The sequence below is a fragment of the Stegodyphus dumicola genome, chromosome X2 (assembly GCF_044657685.1).
Source record: "Stegodyphus dumicola isolate Sdum_Otavi_A_Nest chromosome X2, ASM4465768v1".
Lineage (NCBI taxonomy): Eukaryota > Metazoa > Arthropoda > Arachnida > Araneae > Eresidae > Stegodyphus > Stegodyphus dumicola.
The window spans coordinates 28558612-28575043 of record NC_140781.1 but is presented as its reverse complement, the minus strand read 5'-3'; the positions used below and the strand labels follow the sequence as shown (position 1 = coordinate 28575043).

The 16432-nt window shown below is 35.2% G+C and overlaps 1 non-coding gene across 1 annotated transcript; it reads right to left on the bottom strand.

The window, feature by feature from the left end:
* Positions 1–15023: 15023 nt before the first annotated feature.
* TRNAI-GAU (transfer RNA isoleucine (anticodon GAU)) lies at positions 15024–15097 on the bottom strand. Its single transcript has one exon. It is a non-coding gene; the product is annotated as a tRNA-Ile (tRNA).
* Positions 15098–16432: the final 1335 nt, after the last annotated feature.

Here is a 16432-nt window from a genome sequence, read left to right as displayed (position 1 = left end):
ACAACAGTGATTCAAACTTATAGCTTTCCAAACCATTTCTATCTTTGTACTTTTCTAACTCGAGACTAGAGGTGAATTTTCCAAGAAAGAAATGCCACGGCAGACAACGTCGGCGCGAATACCAAAACTTTCACATGCGCTATTCTTCTAACTTTACAGTAGAACTAATTGACACCCAAATCTGCATAGATTCTTTAACGAGCGAATCTCATGGTGAAATGAGGCAATAAGAAAGATGTGAATGAAATAAAATTTGTTAAGAATTGGCGAAGTAACCACTTGACTAAGCCTTAAATAAAATTTCTCAGTGAAATTGAAACTTAATGCTACACGTGCCCCTTCCAGAAAAAAAAGGCCTCGAATGCAAGTCTTCAAACGGATTTTTATGAAAAGCGTTTTAATCCCTACAATTCTATCACTAGTAGCCCATTTATATAAATGTTATTTCGGCGTTGGGTATTTATTATTATTATTATTATGTGTTACATTTCTTAACTTGTATCACTTTACTCAAAATTTTGCATAATCCATACTTCAAGCTGGACGTGGAAGGAAAAAAGAATATCCATTATTAGTCATGCACGGCGCATTTTATTTTACTATCACGCATTTTACTACAAAACATTCATTTTTATCCCTTATTAATTTGGTAAAATGCTTTCTAACCTTTATCTACGGCTGTTGGTTTTGTTTGCTTTGAAAATATGAAGCGTATTTTTGCCTTTCCAAGTATAGCTACTCTTACTTGATTCTGCGCTGCTTGTAAGTACCGATTGTATATTTTCGATAACACCTTAGGACTAAATCTATCCTAACCTTTTGAGGCCGGGGCTTTGGTAGCAGTAAAAGCTGTCAAAGGACGGAGAATCTTGAACCGAATGCTTTTCCCCCTTTAAGAAATCATCTCCTATTTGCAACAAAGATTCTTGTGTGTAGTTTAATGGATTCTCAGAGGGGTGCATCTATGTCGCAAAAGGATTGGATTAGATTGGATTGGATTATTTAATAATGGCAAAGCACACGAGGGCTATCTGCCTAAAGGGAGGGATGCCTTCGTGGAGGACTTTCTAAGGGAAACTGGCTCGTATACACGTTACACATGGGGAAAACCACGAAAACGCCCATGCAGCCAGCCCGTTCGCGGGATTCGAACCTCGGACCGAACTACCAGTGTTCAGCGTCTTTACCGCTCGGCCGCTGGTGGGCCCTGTCGCAAAAGGAAGATCTTTGAAAGAGATAAGTGGTTAAAAACCCTAGGGACGTCAAGGTTGACATTTCACACCACTTTTCAGCCTGGAAATTGGGGGAAAAAAGACATGTCCACTAAGATGGACAACCCCGTTTTTTCAAAGAGAGGACTCTATGGCCACTATAATGGCCATCCTGTCTTCAAAAAACTAATGTCTGAAATCCACATTATATTTATGTGTACTTGGCCGTAGATTCTTTTTCTTTTTTCCGTTATTTAATTTCCTATTTACAGAAGGTCAAAGTAAGAACGCTGATGCTTTTATCTTTAAGCCTATCAGGACTGGTTGATCGTCTAATCTGTTTAAGAAACATCTAATAATCCAGAATGGGAACAGGGCGCTTACTCAAGCTATGTTCGAGCTCGACAACATAAGCAGGAAGGGTTAACTTTACCCTTTATTCTCCACGATATTACAGGCGCTCCAGCACTTCGGGATACAAAGACCAACTGCTTGTGGTCTGAACGTAAAAATATAAGAACTACTAACTAACTAAATTTAAATAAGAGCTAACTTTGAATACTTTACACAGATGATTAACACTAAGACTGACTTTCAGATTATTACGTATGTAGTGCGCAAACTGCGGAAAACTACAATACGTCTTAGATATTAAGAGGACTAAACCTCTGGCCTTAAAGGCGGACAGCAACTGATTGAAAGCTCGCGTGAAGTACAGTGGCAAGAAGGCTCTCTCTCTCTCCCCATCTAACTCTGTTCTTGGCGAAAAGCCGCAATTTAAATACTTAAGCGTTAGCAAGTATAATTTACATAAACCGATTAACGTGTTTATTATTATTAATTTGACAGAAAAGAAGTTTAACTCAATATTTAACTGTTAATAAAATTAGCATAATTCTTACACATCGAACCACGGACCTCTGGAATACCGGCAAAGCGTGCAGAACCACTACACCACGAAGGCACGCTAGGAAGGCGGGAGAAATACATTTTACACTCCCCTTTTAAAGGGCGACTGGGGTTTTCAGGAGACCCAATCGCCAAATCCTGGGTGAGGAGAATCATCATCCAACACCCTTTTAGCTCTGGCGCCACTGTAGAGACATTAGGTATTTTTTTTTTTTTTTTTTTTTTTTTTTTTTTTTTTTTGGAAGCAGGCAAGATGAAAAATGAGCAGTTGCCTTTGCCGGGAATCGAACCACGGACCTCTGGAATACCGGCCCAGCGTGCAGAACCACTACACCACAAAGGCACGCTAGGAAGGCGGGAGAAATACCTTATAGAGTCACCGTTCTTGCGGGAGATGAAAGAAAGGTCACATGAGTAGTCTCCTACACGCAAAAATTGCGATTTTCTATCGAGCAGTTCCGGAGAAATCCTCGAAACGCTTTTACCTGGGGGTCGAAATCACCATTTGGATTTTTGATAGACCAGCATGTAAACACGAGTTCTCTATCTCTGTTGCTCATAATATGAACCATATCTTTTCAGTATAGAAAGTATAGTCCTAAATATTGGGAGTATTGTTCGCTAGGAACTGCAGGCGTTATAGTTACTTTTGGATCGTACTATACTAGATCGCACGTATTAAAGTAAACCGTAAACTCAAAAGCCCATTAGCCGCTTTACTTTGACGAGCTATTACATGAGTAGTAAGATCAGGTCTTTCTCAGGATCATATTATCATGGAACATTTCCAAACAGAGAACATATTACCAGAGGTTGTTTATTCTGTTCAAATGGCAAAATTCGTCTTTTTGTTATCATCGTAAAATATTTCAGTACCAAAATAAGTAACTTATAGGTAATTGCAGTAAATAATGAATATTCGAATTATATTCGGATAGGAAATATTCGAGACATGCTGTAAAAACGGAAGCTAATTCTTCTTACATTAAGACAAAATGTAAAACAAAATATTTAAGTATACTCAACAAGTCACTAAATAAAAGTATGTATGATATAATGTAGTAAAAATAAAATTATATGAAAGTGAGAGTATATGATACAGAGTTACTAATCTATATGATACAATATAAAGGCAGCATACAGCTTTTAGCGATTCTTCAAAGAATACATTTGAGAAAGATTGCAGTGATTTTTTGTAATTAATGAAAGCTGTATATATTGAATCCAATGATGGTAGGATATTTGCATTAGAATTTAATATTTCTGAAAGGAATATATTTCCTTATTTGGATAAACATTGCTTCATGTTAACTATATTGTTAATCACTTTATGGGAATTTTTAGGGTTCTTAGTTTGTATTAGTCAGATGTTATTCGAATTTATTCTAAACGATTCGAAATTGCTGAATATAAATATTTTGGATTCACGTGGACGGGCGTATGATAATTAATGTAGCAAACGAAGACTCCAAAAAGAAGTCGCTAAAATTAATTCAATAAAGTTTTTTTTTTCTACGCACTTTTCGTTCATAAAATTTGTAATTAATGATGCAGTTAATGTTTTATTTGAAATGATGAATTTGTTGAGGGGTTAGACACAAATTGCACAATTATGATTATAACACTTTTAATTAGGAACTCGGTTAATAAATTAAATACATAAAAATTTTTAACAAATTTCTACTATCAGACGGTAAAACAGAAAATTAATATTAACTACGCGGAAATCAAAAACATTCGTCATTAAGCGGCGCATAATAAAAAACTCAAAATTATGAATAAGCCTTACATATTTGGGGAGATCGTCGGCAGATCTTTTTTCTTTGAGAGATCTCAGATATCATTTACATTATTTTCTTAGTTTGAATGTTAATTATATGCCACTTTCCTGTAGGTAATTCGTATTTATTCTTGCAGTTTTCATTGTATTTGTACTTAATCCTTCTTTATATGTTCCTTATTTGATGATGTCCCTCTTTTTGTCGTCTCTCCTTTGCTGATTACCTTCCCCATTGATGCATCTTTTATGAATGCCCATATAGAATACCACACAAATAGCATTACTTTACATCGAGGACAAGTAGCTAGTGCTGCAACAGGAGAATAATGAATAATAAAATACACTGTTTCGTTAATTTATTTTGGTAGGAGATAAAATACAACTGAAACAATAAAGGCATGAAAGGCAACAGCTAGAGAAATTTATAATCTTTCCCAGATATTCTGGGCAATTACATTAGCGATACATATCATAGATCTCGTACTGGGAACGACTGTCGTCAGTGACAACTCTCCTTTAGAAGTGAACGTGATGAGCAGCTCACCACTCTAACTTTATTAGATCACTAGTCTCCGTTTCTATCATACATGCACTGTAAGTTGTATACCCAACCTTATTTAGCATTAGTTGGGATACCCAAACGTAACTTCGGTTCTATTTTAGGTAGAGACAAATTTTTTTTTTAAATGATTGTGCGACTTAAAGCGCAAACTTTTGTATGTTTTTTAATAAGATATCTCTCCCGCCTTCCTAGCGTGCCTTCGTGGTGTAGTGGTTCTGCACACTGGGCGCCGGTATTCCAGAGGTCCGTGGTTCGATTCCCGGCGAAGGCGTTTGCTAATTTTTCAATTCTCCTACTTCCAAAAATATTCTATCATACATGCACTGTAAGATCATGTATCATACATGCATTCTATCATACATGCACTGTAAGTATGTCTCTACAAGTATCACAGTTCCGGAAATGCTTTCAGGTACTCCCCTTCTATTATAGGTAAAATGAAAATTCTTGGTGCAAATGAAAGCGTTCCTGATATCCAACATTTTGCTTACTTGCATTTGTTTGTAGCAATAATATATCCCGAGATATATTTAATCAAAATTTACTCATCTTTAACGTAAGGAATGCTGACTCCGGTTCAGACAGAGGTAAAATCAAAATTTGCTTTAAATGACAAAGATTTTCATGCGTAAATTTTTGTAGGTTTTCTTTTTGTAATAAATATAGTTCTCAAGATATCTTCTATAGCAGCTATCCGTAAGAGGGCTGCGCAAATGCCAGATCTCCCCGAATTCTCACGTTTGTGTATACCCATTCCTTTGTATCTATAATAGTTTCGAGTTTCTTTACAAATCATGCTATCCGTAAGCGGGCAGCTCAAATGTCACATCTGTCGGAGATCCGTTATTTGCGTATCCTCGTTTTTTTTTCTAAGTATAATAGCTTCCGATTTCCGTTTCTACTGTACTGTTACGTTTCTTAAAACTTAGGGGGTTTAAACTTTTAAAACTTCATTACCTTGGTGCCGGACAAAACTAACAAAAACAAACATCATAAGAATTCCTTAATAAACTTAAATACATTTTCAAATCAATTAATCGTAAGTGGTTAGTACAATTGGCGCGTTGTGAAAGCACACTAGGGGAAAAGAACAATAACACCAAATTCAATAAAGCTCCATATTTCTTAAAAGCCTCTCGGCTCAAACAAATGGAGTAACTTGACAGACGACCGTAAAAATATACACAAGATAAATAAACAAATGCAATGATAAATTTTAACAAACACATTTATTGAATTTCTAGAATATTAAATTATTAGTAAATAATGGATAACTGATCAGTATCCCCTACCACATACTTTTTACTATGAAAAATATGTCACATCTGTCAAAATCTGTGGAAGTACGTCCGGCTAGCAATCAGGAGGTAATTGGGAGTTCATTTTACATTTCTCATGTCACCAGTTTCGATAAACCCAGAGACTTTAAACTGGCGTTAGAACTAAAATGTGGTGGAGGCAAATGCGTTACCTTCAGGATTTGACGAGTGGAAGATCCAGTGTTTGAATCCTGGTAACAACAACAACAAGATTTTGGCTTCCCTGCCTCTTGAACTTAATCAAACTACAGGTCCACTCCCCCTTTGGGCACTTCGTGGAGGTTCAACCTCCACTATTACCCTTCCAAGGGAGCAGCGCACCACCTGGATAAGACACCAGGCAGCACCGGTCGTCAAGTTGCTCCTACCAGTCGCATGGGCGAGCCCGTCGCAGTGGGCCGTTACCCAGCAAACCGAGGAAAACTAACCCTCCGGCTACGGTTCCACACCGCTCAGGACATGGCAGTCCCCGAGGCCGTCCAATAAGTGACCTTTCCCAGGGACTTCAGAACCACCAAGTTCATAAATTTTATCCCCCGTGGCCGAGACTACCTAGGTACAGATCCTAGCCAGTAGCTTCGAAGAGTTCTCTACGTCGACCCCCGGGGGGATGAATCCTGGTAAGGGCGTTGCTCATTTTTCATGTCTTCTATTTCGAAACAAGCCTATTGACTGTTCTGCGGATTATGCAGAAGAAGCTTAGATAGAAGAAAATGACCAAATGCAATGCGGTTTGTGCGCAATAATTACCAGTCATACACAGCGTTGATTGGTGGCAGGCTTTTAAATATAGAAAATACATCGACACTGTTTACGAGTACTGACAGAACAATGGAATGCGAAAAATAGGCTTAAGTAATGCTTTATAGAGAATTTATGTGGCTTAGATTGTTTAGCCTAAGCTATAAAAATAGCTTATATTTGAATGAAAAATACCTTATATTTTTTTAGTGCAATGAAAATAAGCAACTTTTCATTGCACTAAAAAATTTTAAAGTTATATTTAACGCACAATTCTCATACTCATTTCATATAAATTAAATTCGTATCTTCAACTTTGCTAGTAAGAATGAGTGGAAACAAATATCTGCATCTTCAAAAATCTTCATCTTTCTTTCAAATTTCAAATAGTTTACATTGATAAGGATCCAATATTCCATGCGCTTTGAGAGATTTTTGCGTTTCGTTCCGCAATCAGTTCTTTGTTTTTCTTTTTAAAGTTAATTAATGTCATAACAGGTAGATTAAACTCCTCCAATGTCCATAGTTTAAAACATAAGGTATAAATACTTAGTATTTTTAAAGTCTGTTATTTGGTATCATTATGCAGTGCCAATTATATAAGAAGCATACATAAAAATATCTTTAAATGAATGAACTATTTCAATTTCGCAGTCCCCCATAAAATGATAATAGAATTGTTTCCTAAATATATAAGGTTTTATGTTAATCAACCCATTTATCTTACTATTTTGGCTTTACCATCTCTTTTATGTTAGTCAATTAAGCCAGAATGCAAATTAGATCATGTATATAAGCGTACAGTTCTTGAGTTTGAGAAAGAGAGCTAGATTTGCTGCTCTAATTACTCCTTTCTGCTACATGAACTGATTGATCAGCCGCATGCGCCTCGATACCTATGAGATGTTGCTGGTAATATTAATCTTAAATATTTTTAAAATTATTTAAATAGAATAATGACTTGCTGTTTGATTGTTGCTTACCTTTAAAATCAGCTAATGAAACTTTATGTAATTTCTGATTTCATGAAAAAAATCTGGTAATATATTTATAAAAACGCTATTAATAATACAAAGTTGCTAATATTATTATAAAAAGTATCAGTAAAAGCTGTCTGAGTTAGCATTGTTTAACAGGTTTAAATAAAGGCAATTACTGAAATAACATTACGCCACCACGTCGCATGCTGTTATAACGACGTATACCTAATTAGTTTCTTCTGTCAACCACTCACCCTCAATCGCTACCTTTACTGTGAGGGCGAATATAGCCTTTTGCTTAACTGAGTGTGGGAAGAAGAGGTAATTACGAAGCGTAAAATGTTAACTAAAAATTTATCATCTCACCTCTGATGAGTTTAAATTACAAAAAACAATACAACACAAAACTTTAAATCTCCTTGATCACAGCTATTGGCGGAAAATTTACAATAAATTAAGTTACTACAATTCCAGAGATCCTATGGGAAGCTGCCGATACCCAGTTGGGTCGGACAACTTATCTCTACTAACTTTCAAACTTACTTGAACCAGCTGAATATGAGGCGTTCACGTTTATTCTAAACAGTGGCTTCCGCCTGGTAAATATGGCTCACCAGAGCCCATGCAACAACGTCACTTAACACCGGTAGTTCGACCCGCGTTCGAAAATTGGCGAATTGGCTGATTGCATGGATGTTTTCGTTTTCCCAATGGTTAACAGGCATACGAGCCAGTTTCTTTCAGAAAGCCATCCACGAAATCCTCTCTGCCCCATAAGCAGCTAGTTTTTGAGTGCTTTGCCATAATAGAATAAACCAAACCAAAGAATTACGCAAACAAACGATGACAACAGCAACGTTTCTACTAAAAGTAATGGTGACTGCGATATTTCTCCTTAATTTATGCTGTGACACTTGTCATAAAATCTACAGAAACTTCTGAATAGAGAAAGTACGTGGCAAAACGAGGCATAAAGGAAAGAATCAACTTTAATCCTAACTATCAATAAGACTTAAATAAAGTGTAAACTATTGTACCAAAAACACATTAACATATTATTTAAAGACAACAGCCGTTTGGTTACGCAAATAAAATTCCATCCTTTCCTTTTGATTTATCAGGTAAGTCCAGAACTCCTGCTGAATATTTCTTTTTGTAATATTTCTAAGAAAAAAAATGGCCTTTCATTTATTTTTCATGTTACAAGTATGAGTTGCTGAATGTAGCTTCAAGATAATCTTTAGATAAAACGGATTTACCTAGACTTTTTAAAAATAATTTGCAGGAACTGTTATTTTATAGCCTGTCATAACTAGAACTATTATTTTATATTATTCAGTGATTATTTTAGCAAAAAATGTTATTTTATAACCTGACTTTATAGAGTTATAGGTAAAATAGGGTTTTAAAACCAGATGTTACCTCGAGTGCAAAATCAACAACCTGTGCTAACTTCCCTCTACATTAAAAGCAAAATCGAACGACTTCTGCAGTAACACATAGACTTCAAATTTCTTGATATATTTCTTTCTTTTAAATATGTTTAAATAGGAATATATTTTTAATATTTAGGTTTCTTTCTTTTTATACCATTTTACATTAAAAATATAACGACAAATTCCAGAACTTTTAATTTTTTTATGACACTCTTTTTGAATTGAGTTTTAATGTTATTCAGCATTAAAGATTTAGTTTTAACATTTTTTATTCAAGAAGAGAAACGAAATATTCGCGTAATAATTTATGCTTTAAAACGTATCAAGTAGTCTAATTAATAACGTTAAAGGTAAACTCTTTTTCATGATATTGTGCTGTAATCTGAAATTTTCAGACTGCAAATCTTTCATATATTAGGCTTTCAGTTTTCTTGTTTTAAAAATATTTTTGAGCTTGCTTTAATGCTTTTGCTTCTTTCATAACGGTTAGTGTTAGGTTAGGTTATTTAATTACGGCAATGCCTAAGGGGAGGGATGCCTTCGTGGAGGACTTTCTATGGGAAACTGGCTCGTATACACGTTACACATGGGGAAAAACACGAAAACACCCATGCAGCCAACCCGTTCGCGGGATTCGAACCTCGGACCGAACTACCAATGCTCAGCGACTTTAGCGTTCGGCCGCTGGTGAGCCTCTTTCATAACGAATTAGAGTTTTCTGTCTCTTTACCCATTTTAAACAAATAAATTCATTTATTTCCCCGATTTCATTATAATTCTAAGTGATAATAAATATCCTAACTTAATTAATTAATTAATTAATTTTTCTAAGAAAGAGCGACTTGATTCTGACAAGGGAAACTTTTATTAGTAAAGAAGGAAAATTTTTGCGAGTTCTTATATTAAGAATTTAATTATTTTTAAAGGATGCATTTTTTTTTTGCATTAGAAATTGTATAACATCACAAACATTATTTAGTTTTTAGATTCGGAAAAAAAAGCTGCATACAGTATTTCCCAAATTGCTAACAGAGACCAAATAACTTTTATTCTTTTCAATTAGTCTTCTCGTATTCGAATTCCAAGCCATGAAAGAGCATGCATCTAGAGCAGTACATTTTACCATGAGAAGGATTTATTTGCTTTTGACTTCATAGTATATTAGGGTAGCGATTATAAGTAATAGTTTACAATCTAGCATGTTAGAGATTTAACTATTCATAGGTTAATGTAATGCCTTAGGCGAAATGAGTTGCAAATCTGCTAACCGTAAAATTCAAAGCGATCAGAATTGGCATCCGGGTAAATGTTGAATTCTACCCTTTTGCTAAGAATGGATATTCCCGCGATCAACTGCGCAGCATCATCCGTAGGATGCCGGGTAAAGAAGATCGGTTCTACGCTATAATGGTTGTTTGGTGTTAGTCCGGTGAGTGCCACGTGTGTATCTCCTTGACCATTGTTTCATTACAACAAGAGCACCGTGCTTCAAACTTTTTGAAAAATATTTTCTTAGACGGGGCACTGTCCACGTTGAATCTCATTTTAAGTTCTTCATGACTGTATTTTTGATTAATAGTAATTTGACCGGGTTATGGAAAAGAGAACTTTCATCGCTGGGAAAGCACTTTTGTGACTGTTTCCTTGTAAACATGAAGACAAGTTGCATATCAACTTACAAGTGTTTAACTATTTGCGACAGGTAAGTGTCAATACTTTACGCATGTATTTCAGAACAGTCAACTATACTGAAAATCTTTAAAATACCAGTAGGCTATTTAGTGATAGCTTATTTAAAATGTAACTCGATTTAACTGAATTTTATCTTTAATCTGTTTTGACAATTTGCATTTTAATTCGTTTACTCTGCAATATACTAATAAAGAGGTTTATTAAAAATTCATAAAATCATTAAATTGAATGGTAAATTAATTTTATGATCATCCTAATAAGAGATCTTGGAAGAATATTCTAGTGTTATAAACCTTTGTTCTGTTCTTAATTACTCATGTAGTCTTCCATGGATATCCCGTTATTGTACAGTTGTAACAGTGATTGAAGTATTAAAACATACATTAATGAATGAACAATTTTAAATGTTAAGTGATTTGTAATAATGATTATAACACCAACAATTAAAACGTTTATTTTTATTAAGCATGTCCATTTTGTTCCGTTATATCAAGGTAATCTGATTAATTTACATAGAATAAATAAGCTTAAGATTCGGCTTAATTTAGACAAATTATGAATGCGTTTATATTTATTATCAGCATTATTCAGAAATTATCTCCAGCCAGTGAAAACACTACAGATTCGAAGAATATAGAATTGAATATTCTTGAAGATATATGTGCTGGGTTTAAGGTAAGTGGTACAGTAGTTTACCTTTAGTAGAAGAAGATTATAAAATTTAATAAATAATAATAACGATGCACTTCTTAATATGGAATAGACAAAAAAACTTTTATTATTGTCTTTAAAACTCATTCAATTCTTCCTCCATGTTTTATGGTTTGCCAGTTGTCTGAAACCATTATACTCTAATAGTTTCACCAAGATTCAAATCCTAAACTGAAGAAATGCCATGATTTGAATCTTGGTGAAACTATTAGAGTATAATGGTTTCAGACAACTGGCAAACCATAAAACACCGAGTTTTTTCAAATACTGAAAGAGTAATATTTTAAAAGAAGGGAAAACATTTTGTGCATAAGAAAAAAAGGGCGAGTTAATAAAAGTCTTGCATTTAAAGTTTTGTGTCAATATGTGTGTGTAATTCAGTCTACAACAGAGTGGAGTACACACACATATATGCAATCAATTTAAAGCAAATTTTGTTATTTGGTAAATTACAATATAATTGTTTCAACTTATAAGGTATTTCTCCCGCCTTCTTAGCATGCCTTCGTAGTGTAATGGCCAGCACACTCGACGCGTATTCGAGAGGTCCGTGATTCGAGTCCCGGCTAGGGCACTGCTAATTTTTCATGTCTCCTGCTTCGAAATAGCTTAATGTCTCTACAGTGGCGCCCGAACTAAAAAGGTGGTGGATGATGATTCTCCACCACCAGGATTTGGCGACTGGGTCCCCTAATCTCCAGTCACCCATTAAAAGAGGTAGTATATAAGGTATTTCTCCCACCTTCTTAGCATGCCTTCGTGGTATAATGGTCAGCACACTCGGCGCGTATTCGAGAGGTCCGTGGTTCGAGTCTCGGCGAGAGCATTGCTAATTTTTCATGTCTCTTGCTTGGAAATACCCTAATGTCTCTACAAACTTGTTCGAGAATTTAGAGTCTATGAAACGCATCAGGGGGAAAGACTTGTGTTATAAACCTTGGTCAGTAATTTCAAAGCTCTCATGTGTACTAAAATATTAATCTAGTGAAGTCAACTTACATAATTCTCTGTTTTAGTTATGCGCATCCTTTATTAAAAGAGATTGAAGTTCATGAGGTAAATTTGTTTACTCTAAACAGTCCAAGGCATGTTTTCTTACCTACCTTTACAATATGAGCTTAATTATTTAAGATTTATGAAATTTAAAATAAAAATCTCTGTGTCTAGCATATGATCTCGCCCGAATTCTATGTTGAGATAAGTAATTGGTGAATAGCAAAGAACTTTTATGTATCGCTCCTGGTTGATCATTTGTAAATAAAATCTAATTTGTTTATAAGCTTTACGCCTCCATGTTAATTATAAACATTATTCATTTTCTATTATTCTGTTTTATCATACAATGGGCAATGATAACTATACGTGCTCATGTATTCACGCGTTCTAATGCTTATGGTTTGAAAATATGGCATTGATCGTAGTATATCCTCTGGTCACATACTGTTTCGGATTCATAAATCATTGACTTGGCAATCAATTTTTCATCTCTCTTGTTTCGAAAATCCTAATGTCTTTACAAAAACAATTGTTACACACGTTAAGGAACACAGGCAGACAGACATTGTCGTAAAAATGTGTTGTGGGGACACTAATTCGTGCTTATTCACTGAAAATTCGCAGTCGAACTTTTTGACCGAAAACATTCCTTACCTGTATATATAGATTGGCGGGAGGTAAAAATAGTGAGTGCACGTTTTCCCCCGTCAAGTTCATGCGCGTTTCTTGGTCTCAGAATCCATCTACTGTAAACTGGACTTTATGGGCTTCAAGTAACGTACCTCTTTCGGTTGTCTAATTTTACTCCAAATCTAATCAACTCTTTATATTAATGAAGAAAGCCAATATGGAAATTTTAAAGTTTCATATAAGAGTTATCTTGAACGAAAACATCGTCACGCGTACGTACAGAGAGCCAGACATCATTCTAGAAATAGTGAAAACGTATTGTGGAGACCCTAATTTATGCTTATTTATCGAAAATTCGCTACCAAATGATCTTCCTTATTTTTAAAATTTTTGGAAAACATTACCTACCTTACCTATAAGTTGGTAGGAAGTAAAAAGGCATTCGTACGTACACTGAAATGCCAATTTCTAATAATCGCCGCCGATTGTTATCAAAAATTGCTTTGGTGCTACGTGAAAATTAATTGGGTATGCATTATCAGCTGCTTCGATAGGAAATTGAAAAACAGTGTAGACAGTTCGTGATGAACATCTAATGAAAGCTGTGTCTCATAGGTTCTAACATGCCCGTATAGTGATAAATTAAGGGGAGTTGGAACTCTAAAAATCTATAAAAAAAATTGTGATTTCGGATTTTTGCATTTTCAAATTCTCTACACTTTTATCTTTCTAAAAATACCATTCTTTAATCTCTATGAAAATTAGAACTGTAAAAAAAATCTAGTTTTAGTTTGTCATCCACTGCTTTGATCAATGAGGATGTTTACATAAAAACGCGTTTTTCTCCAAACGTGATTTTTTTTACACTCGATGTACCTTTTCTCAGGAACTACTGCTCACAGGTATCTAAACTTTTTATGGCTTATTTATTAGATTCCCTAATACTTACTGAAATGAGCTTTTTGTAGTAAACCTAGAAAAAGAAATTTTAAAAATTTTTTTTGTGTGAGAAAAGTGCTAAATTTTACTATGCCTAACAAAATATCCTGTAATTTACTCTGAAATTCAAAATGTTTCAAAAGCTCATTTCAGTATAATCAGATAGGTATACTTTAATTACAGAAAAAAATTCAAGCTTGTATCTACAGCAGATTTTGAGAAAAGGTACATCGAAAATGGCCAATTTAACATTGTCGGTATAGGGGTTTCTGATAGCCCTTAAGTCATCGTGAGAAAGAATAAAATTAAAGACTAAAAAATTATTAACTATTGTTTTTCATGAAAATACTTTTTTTGTTAGTATGTTTATTTAATTATGGCGAAGCACACTAGGGCTATCTGCCTAAGAGAAGGGATGCCTTCGTGGAGGACTTTCTAAGAGAAACTGACTCGTATACACGTTACACATGGGGAAAACCACGAAAACAACCATGCAGCCAGCCAGTTCGCGAGATTCGAACCTCGGACTGAACTACCAGTGTTCAGCGACTTTTTACCGCTCGGCCGCTGGTGGGCATTTTTGTTGTTAGAGTGAGAATTTTAAATGAAATATTTGCAATTTTTAGCTGCCTAAAATATTTTAGTGCGATAGCAAAATTAGACGTTTTGGCTGTCGCCTTAATGTTTTACGGTCGCAGCCATCTGCGTGAGTGGTCGTCTTAGGAAATAATATTACAGTTATGATTGCCATTCTTATTTATGGTGTCAGAAATATTAGTGACCTTCTGATGTGGTCATCTTAGGGAGATTGTCATGGGAAGATTCAGCGTATATGTTTTATAAAATAAAATCTGAATTTTAATCGAGAACTGTTGTTTGTATATTAATGCATCCGTCCTTAAATGTAAAGGTATACCTGATAATGAGTTAAGTAGTATTTTAATTTATTATTCGGTTTTTGATCATATTAATTGCAAAGATCGTTTAATGCACGTATTAGGTTGCATAGTTATAAATTCTCCCAAAATGTATTTCCAAAAATTAAAATTAGTTCTAAATGAACTTATAGAGACATTATGTAACTTTTTTGGAAGCAGGCAAGATGAAACATTAGCAACGCCTTCGCCGGGAATCGAACCACGGACCTCTGGAATATCGGTCCAGCGTGCAAAACCACTACACCACGAAGGCACGCCAAGGAGGGGGAGAAATACCTTATATACACCCCCTTTTAAAGGGCGACTGGGGTTTTTAGGGGACCCTATCGCCAAATCCTGGGTGAGGAGAATCATTCAACACCCTTTTAGTTCGGGCACCACTGTAGAGACATTAGGTTAGAGATTGAAAAATTAGCAATCTGCTTCGCCGGGAATCGAACCTCTGGAATACCGGCCCAGACTGCAGAACCATTACACCACGAAAGCACGTTAGGAAGGCGGGAGAAATTCCTTATAAACTCCCCCTTTTAAAGGGCGACTGGGGTTTTTAATGCACCCTATCGCCATATCCTGGGTGTAGAGATTCATCATCCACGACCCTTTTTAGTTCGGGCGCCACTGTAGAGACATTAGGTATTTTTTAGAAGCAGAAGAAATGAAAAATTAACAACGCCTTCGCCGGGAATCGAACCGCGGACCTCTGGAATACCAGTCCAGCATGCAGAACCGCTACACCACGAAGGCACGCCAAGGAGGTGGGAGAAATACCTTATAAACTCTTAGAAGGAAAAAGATGCTTCTTTAAATACGTTTTGTTACTAAATGGATTAATTCGAAGGGATCCTTTCATTGGGAATGATTTCTCGGTTGAAATACCATTTTGTCCGAAAGATGTTTTATGTTCCTTTCGGACTTAGATGCCGTCTTTCTAATTTTTTATAACTTTAAAACTAACACTGAAATAAGTGCTTCACCGTACTTATTATAAAAATTTATTTGTTTATAGTATTTTTATTTAGTTAGTACGGACCTAAATCAATTTTTTTTTTTTAGTTTGAATTTTCGTGACAAAATAAGAAATATTCTCTTGTAGCAATTGATCCTAGAGACGAATTCGAAATTAGAGTTTGAAAAGTATACTTTTAATCTTAAAACGAAGTTAATTTAATTCCGCACTAATTGATTAAAATTATTTCAAATACATAAATTTTTATAAAAATTTAGTGAAACACTTATTTCAATTTAATTGTTAAATTATCAGAAATTAGATAGACAGCATCTAGTTTCATTATTATTTAGAAACATATTAAAAATCCTTTGGCTGGTTCTCTTTCTTGAGATGTAAACTAAAAGGACGCTTTGGTTTGGGTTTATTAGATTACGGCAAAGCACTCGAGAGCTATCTGCCTTAAGGGAGGGATGCCTTCGGGGAGGACTTTTTAAGGGAAACTGGCTCGTAACGTGTGTTACACATGGGGAAAACCACGAAAACACCCATGCAGCCAGCCCGTTCGCGGGATTCGGACCTCGGACCGAACTACCTGTGTTCAGCGACGTTACCGCTCGGCCGCTGGTGAGCCAAACTAAA